Consider the following 7,036-nt stretch of genomic DNA (forward strand, 5'->3'; position numbering starts at 1 on the left):
ATGGTTTTAGAGAACTGAGATCTGTATCAATAAAAAATAGGCGCATTGCCATCTTATGTATATGTTGCATCTGTGTGGGGTCACAATCGCTTGGAGTCCTGTGTAAGTAGGGATGCACACCGGCCAAGCTTTACATGTTTAAGCTCGGGTTGCCCAAATGAACTGATGTACAAGCTCGCCCTCAGCTCGAGCTTGAACCGAGCTGAGCTGAGCCTTAACCAGGCTGAGCCCGAGCCAAGCCCAGGTCACTTAGTGTTTCACACTTTTGAGCACAACGTCTGAGCTCAATTTTTAACAAAAGGGGTAGAACATAGCGAAGTTCAGGGCCAACCCCAACCTTATAGGATGAGTGGGGGCAAGGTCCTGCCATATCAATATCCCGAGCAGCTTTGTAGGCAAGCATGGTGTCTTGGGCAGCCTATTTGTGATCATTGCCAACCTTGAATTTGAAGAGGTATCCGTAGTAATCACCCTTCATCTTGAGGAAGAAGACCTTGGACTCGCTGAAAGCGGCAAAGGGTATAAGGTGGCAATCAAGAAGCTTGAGGATGTTGGTGCACACCTCCGACAACTTTGACTCCACCTTGGCCCAATAGCTCCTGACTGGGGTAGCCTGCTCCTCATTCTTGTGGTCATCCTTCTGCTCGGTCGAAAACACGATCCGCCATGATGCCCTGATCATGTTCTTGTATGCCATCAACAACAAGCTACACTCCTCCATTGTGGGCTCACTGTCGAGCCCCAGAGACTTTACTAGGCTGTCCATGAACACCATATTCTCGTAGCACTTTGCATGCTCTCCCAGCTTTGCCAGATATGCGCACTACTATCTGCTCAGCCCCTTCAATGACATCTTCTTCTTCTACTTCTGCATCTACTCTCTGAGACATAAAGATGGCTTGAGCGATAATCCCCACCCACGGAAGATGGGCGAGAGAGAGAGAGAGAGAGAGAGAGAGAGAGAGAGAGAGAGAGAGAGAGAGAGAGAGAGAGAGAGATGGAAGGGGCTTGAGCTGGGGGGGGTTGAGGCAGGGGCAATATTTTTTAATATATATATATATATATAATATGAGTCGAGCTTTATCGAGCCTACCAAGCCTTATCGAGCTTGGTAGGCCGATCAAGCTCGGCTTATTTGCTCGGCCAAGCCACAAAGCTTAGTTCAAGCTTGACTCATTTATGAGATGAGTCGAGCATGAACTGAGCTTTACCGAGCTGAGCCAATTCGACTGGTTATGCATCACTATATGTAAGCGTCCATGTCGAACTCACCTAGAGGATCAGGTGCAATGTCATTGCACACTTTTTGTGCTATTGCACCTTATCACCCACCATCTTTAGGGAACAACCTGTCAGTTATGGGGCCCAATAGCATATGGTGGGTGATCTGGTGCAGCAACACACTTAAAGAGCACGTTTGGAGGCAAGAAAAACTCTCAAAAAGAAAGTTTTGCCTATAAGAAGTTTTCCAAAAAAAGGGTTTCGCTTGTTTGTGTAGCATGAGAAAAATAATGAAAAAATGTGAAAAAATGTTGTTGGAGGTGAGATGGGTGGTGGTGACAGTAGTGAGATGGGTGGTGGGGAGTGTAAAAATTATTTTTTTCTTGGTAGGAAACATTCCTCCTCCACCCTCCATTAAGGAATGTTTTCTATCAAAAAGTGTACTTTTAGAAAAACTCTCTCAGCTTCAAGTCTCTCTCGTTTGAAAGGGTAAAAAATCTATATGAATTTTTTATTTTGCATCACTTTTTCTACTTCTTTCTCGCTTCCAAATATGCCCAAAGTATACACAATCATGTTGCAATGATCTTAATTCAATAAGCAACCCATCAGGGTCTCCAGGGTGCCCACAGACCATGTGGTAGGTACCACTATGCATGGTCTACAAGTAGAGTTGCAAACGATTCAGATCCAGGATACAACTTTTACATAATTTGGTTGTTCTAGATTCGACCCCATTCAACTTCCTAATGTATTTTTTTATCCGAAGTCCTAACTGTTTGCATCTCTATCTACAAAGTCTTGTCTTTTCAGTGAAGGTCTGTATACTAATTGTTAATGTTCAAATTAACGCTGCCATAAATCTCGTTGATTGATCCTAAAGATGCGGAGGAGATATTTGAAACTGCTCCATGAAGCCAATGATGTGGAGGATATCCATGAAGTTTGAAGCACCGCTCTTTAGTATGTCCAACTCCATTATAATGAGAGCATATTGGTCGAGATTTCTGATTAATTTTTTGTTTTCCACCCTTCTAATCAGTCACAACCATGACATTATGATCATGATTAAAGTTGGCTGAATAAAAGGCAGCTTGACTGTTAGTGGTTGCCAGTAGAGAGTGTGCCTCTCTTTGTTGTTTTTCATGAATAATTAAATTGTATGCTTTGGCAATGCTCAGAACTGGCTCCACACTACAAGAAAAACTCTAATTAGCGACGAAAATTTGCGATAAATTTTTTCTATCGTAAATTTGTGATGGATTAGCTAGGAAAAACTATTTGTCGCTAACATTTGAATTATTTACGGAATTAGCGATGAAAAAAAATTTATCGAGAATTCGGCGTGAATTAGCGATGGATTCACGATGGAACAATTCTGTCTCAAACTCCATCGCAACTTCGTGATGGCTTAGCAGCAGAAATTTTCTGTCACTACTCCGTCGCAAATTTGCGATGGAGTTTGCGACCAAATTTTGTTGTCGTGAATTTGTCGCTAAATTTCCCATAAATCCCTAATGTGAGCCCCTTTTCCCTTCTTGTTTCATCAATCACCCGCTTGTCGCCAGTCGGCCTCCCGTCGCCCGCCCGCCACCCGACGACCTCCCATCGCCTGCCCAACCGATGCTCGTCCACCTATCGTCGTTCGCCTGCCGCCCATCGACCTCACGACAACCTCCTCTCTCTTTCCCCTTCTATTCTCTCTCTCGTTGCTCCCCCTCTGTGTTTTTCGGTGAGCCCTGTCCGCAAGTAACCCTCCCGCTTTCCCCTATGTTGTAGCCTCCCCCTTCCCTCTATGGTTGTCGGAGGGCCAGTAGAGGCCCAACAACCTCTGTCGGGCCCTCCCCACCCCTCTGTAGTCGGCGGAGGCTTGCAGAGGCCCCGATCGCCTCTGCTAGGCCGTCCTCTGGCCTCGATCTCTGACAGGACAGGGGGCTTCGCCCCTGTCCTTTTGAATGTCGAAAGGGCCCCCCTGTCCTCTTGACTTCTCCTGTAGTGGGGCTCCGCCCCGCTGCCAGAGAATAATCGACAAGGGGAGAAGCCCCTTGCCCTTTTGTTTTTCCTGGCATGGGGGTGGCTTTGCCCCTCTATCCTCGATAATTTTGACAGGGAGCGAAGCCCCCATTCCCCTTGTCTTTTTTGCTCAGCAAGGGGAGGATCCCCTTGTCGAGAAATTTTGCCTGGTAGGGGGCGGATCTCCCTGCCGAGAAATTTTGCCTCGGCAGGGGGCGAGACCCCTCTGCCTCATGATTGATTCCTGGCAGGGGGCTCAGCCTCTGCCTCCCGATGCTTCCCTTCGGGGGGTCCTACCCCTTGCCTCCTATGAATGTTCTGGTAGAGGGTTTCGCTCTCTGCCTTGACCTTACTGCCGGTAGGGGCAGCGCCCCTGCCTGTCTCACTTTCAGCAGAAGGTTGTGTCTCTCTGTTCGGGCTCATTTCTGACAGGGGACGTCACCCTTTTTGTCATCGGGTAGTAAACTTCATTCTAACATAATGTCTTTTACATATTTCTCAATGGACCCCACTTGTGCCCCGCAACCCATGGTAAGTAAGTGACAAAAGTAATGCAAATCAGGTAAATACCCATGGTGAGTAAGTAATGCATGTGCATCACAGGTTATTTAATTTCTTGGATGCAACACTTTTCTGTTCACACACTCACTTAGGTGTGAATATCTAGGACTGCTTTGATGGAGTTCAGATATCATGTTGAGCATGGTTTTAATGTATAAAAATAGAAGTGTTCTTTTTTTTTGAGTTCGAATTCCATGCTAGTCATGGTAGTAGTTAGCGGGATATTAGAGTGTGTTTGTTGCAGATACATGTTTGACATTGTTTTGATATGAATGATTGGAATGTATTGCAATGTTTGATGTGATTGTATCCATGATTGCATGAAGTTACTTTCAATTTGATTTTGACTTTCATGTGAAATTGTATCATGAAAACATGCTTCAAATGAATATATCGTGTTATGAATGAGTTTGCACATAAAAATGAATGATAAGTTATCAATGCTTCAAATGAATGGTTTTGCACATGAAAATATTAAGTTATCAATGCATGCATCATAGTTCTTGTGATTGTATGACACACACACACACACACACACACACACACACACACACATATATATATATATATATATATATATATATATATATATATGTGTGTGTGTGTGTGTGTGTGTATGTGTGTGATATATCAAATCATTACATCTAACACAAATGCATGATAAATTTGATATTTTTTTCATCATAGCTTTCTGATGATTCTCTTTCAACTAGTTAGGATAATATATGTAACATCATAAGACAAAATGACTGCAAACCGTGAATGAATGTACTGTAGGATAGTTGACGATGAAGTATCGCTTGAATATATGGATGGTGTTGACAGTTTTATTGAATTTGCAACGGCAAGTGTCAATACAGTGGATCCCACAAATCGGATCGGGTGCCCCTGCACCATGTGTAAGAACAATTGATTTGTAGAACCTCATGACGTTAGACTTCTGCAATACTAACATCATCCACCAACAATAGCTTCCTGTAGGATATATCAAATCATTACATCTACCATATATATATATATACATATACTTGTCACTTATCATCTACTGTCACCCTTTAGCAAATACCCTATACACATCACCTTCCTCCCCTGTAGCATCTTCATCACTTCTACAGCCACCACACTCATCTGCCTTCCACATCACTTACAGCTGCACTTCATACAACACCCAGTCCATTCTCACACTTAACCATCACACTCTTCCTATGCACAGGTTGCACCTGTGATCACATTACCACCTGTGCACACCATTGTCAAAACCCTGTCAGCTCTACCATCTCCAATAACACACCCTGTGTGCACTTTTCTCCCTTTTAGTATATTGTTAACATGTACACACTTACTGCACTCACTCTAACATTCACCATTTATGCCTTGTCATGCATTTTCTGCATTTTATAGTGCATAACCTCATTAGAGCTTCACCATATCATCATAGGCATTTGTTAAAAATTCATTTTATGTGCATTATCCATTGCTATTCATTATATTTTCCTGCATCTTGTATATACGTTGTCATCTATACCATAGATACACATAAATCTTCTATCTTTTCATTCTCATGCCAATGCATCTTCCATAACATTTTCAGCCGATATTCAGCATGAACATCATCCATGTATTCTCATAGGCACCCTTCCATAAGCATCTCATTTAAATACATATATATTGCCTCATTTAGTATGAATATCATACTTAGATACATATGCATGCTCGTTTCATTTAGCTTATACATTTTATACCCACTTTCTCATTTTCTTAGCATACTATATATATCCTTTTATCAGCACATCCATTTTAGTTCCAATTTAACACTTTAAATTTCTTTTCATGTTTGATATTTTGGTTTATAGCTAGCTCAATTTTTTTGCAGGAAATATATGTAAAATGTTGATCTCCTTCTTGGATTAGGGATATTAACTTCAAATTTCAATTTCAAAGTTGCAATAGCTAGATATCAATGAGAATTTCATAATTCTAGTTTAGATTAGAATGTATGAGCATGTAAATATCATGAATTACATGTTTTCATATCATTTTTTTATTTTCAAAAATCCACAAATGATGAAACACGAATGGCACGTGCACCATTCTAATAAAAGGTAATTAATTCTTAGCAAATGATTCACATTGATGGCCATAGTCAAAATGTGAACAATGCTTAGAATTTGTATCTTCTATGAAATAATATTAGATCCACATTGGGTCTCTTTAAAAAATTATCATATTTTCTAAAATTTTTCTTTCTTTTATCAGAGTTTGACTCATAAAGTAACTTTAAATATATATCAATGGCCATAGTCAGGATATATTGGGTTTTGTGAGTGATTATCATAATTGAACGTTTCATGGTGAAGAATTTAGGAACAATTTTGATGCACGGGTGGATGTGGTGCACAATAATCCATATGTAGATTTGATATTTGATGCCGCAAGACCAGAACTGGATTCTGCTATAGGTCCTAGTGATGTACCAACTAGAGTAGAGGAAAAAGCAACAAACGATGCAGCCAATAGATTTTATGATTTACTTAAAGATGCTGATGAGCCACTTTGGATTGATTGTGAGAGTCACATTATCTTGTCTGCAGATCATCAACTACTGAATATGAAGTCCGATTTTAATTTGAGTCAATCATGTTTTGATTGTATGTGTTCTATTGTGAATAGTATGTTGCCCAAAGATGAGAAATTGTCACAAAATTTTTATCGTGTGAAGGTTATGGTCAACGCTTTAGGTATGGGATATCAAAAGATAGATGCTTATCCAAATCACTGCATGCTGTATTTCAAAGATTAGGAAAATAACAGATCATGTCTGTCATGTGGGCATCCTCGATTCAAACCAAAGACAAGAGGCAATGGTAGCACGAGGTTAAAAGAAATGTCATACAAGTCGCTATGATACTTCCCTCTCACCCCTAGATTGCAACAATTGTATATGTCCTTGAGGATTGCTAAACACATGAGATGACATGCAAGTAAAGTTCGACATGATGAAGACAAGATCATGTATTCTGTTGGCGCAGAAGCTTGGAAGCACTTTGATCGTACTCAACAGACCTTCGCAATGGAAGTGAAAAATGTTAGGCTCGGTTTATGTACAGATGAATTTAATCTATTTAGGGGTAGATCAACTTCATACGCTTGTGTATGAAGCGTTAAAATTTTTTCTTGTCTCTATTGATTCCTGGTCTGACCTCTCCGGACCAAAATCTTGATGTATATTTAAGGCCATTGA

At 41.0% G+C, this 7,036-nt stretch overlaps 1 pseudogene; it reads right to left on the reverse strand.

The window, feature by feature from the left end:
* Positions 1 to 291: 291 nt before the first annotated feature.
* On the reverse strand, positions 292 to 853 carry LOC149846173 (14-3-3-like protein D pseudogene; annotated as a pseudogene).
* Positions 854 to 7,036: the final 6,183 nt, after the last annotated feature.

This window comes from Nuphar pumila, chromosome 2 (genome assembly GCF_984573655.1).
Source record: "Nuphar pumila chromosome 2, dmNupPumi1.hap1.1, whole genome shotgun sequence".
Classification (NCBI taxonomy): Eukaryota; Viridiplantae; Streptophyta; class Magnoliopsida; order Nymphaeales; family Nymphaeaceae; genus Nuphar; species Nuphar pumila.